The sequence below is a fragment of the Sapajus apella genome, unplaced genomic scaffold (assembly GCF_009761245.1).
Source record: "Sapajus apella isolate SASKATOON/1434 unplaced genomic scaffold, GSC_monkey_1.0 scaffold269, whole genome shotgun sequence".
Taxonomy (NCBI): domain Eukaryota; kingdom Metazoa; phylum Chordata; class Mammalia; order Primates; family Cebidae; genus Sapajus; species Sapajus apella.
In genome coordinates, this window is record NW_022437209.1 from 93768 (window position 1) to 94215 (window position 448).

At 54.5% G+C, this 448-nt stretch overlaps 1 protein-coding gene across 1 annotated transcript in view; it reads left to right on the top strand.

Moving 5' to 3' along the window:
• PTPN9 (protein tyrosine phosphatase non-receptor type 9) overlaps positions 1 to 448 on the top strand; it is a 103731-nt gene that overhangs the window by 57975 nt on the left and 45308 nt on the right. The window lies entirely within an intron of this gene.

The following is a 448-nucleotide window of genomic DNA, read 5'->3' on the forward strand; positions in this document are numbered from 1 at the left end:
TTGCCATGTTACCCAGGCTGGTCTTGAACTCCTGGGCTCAAGTGATCTGCCCGCCTTGGCCTCCCAAAGTGTTAGGATTACAGGCGTGAGCCACTTTGCCCGGGCTTACATTTTTTTAAGACAAGATCTCGCTCAGCCTCCACCTCCTGGGCTCAAGTGACCCTTCCACCTCAGCCTCCCAAGTCACTGGGACTATAGGCACAGGTCACTACAGGATGAGGTATTGTCATGTTGCCCAGGCTGGTCTCAAATTCCTGGGCTCAAGCTGTCTGCCCACATTAGCCTCCCAAAGTGCTGAGACTAGAGGCATGAGCCACCATGCCCAGCGTTAATTTACTTTTTAAGAATGCTTTTCTGGCCGGGCGCGGTGGCCCAAGCCTGTAATCCCAGCACTTTGGGAGGCCAAGGCGGGTGGATCACGAGGTCAAGAGATCGAGACCATCCTGGT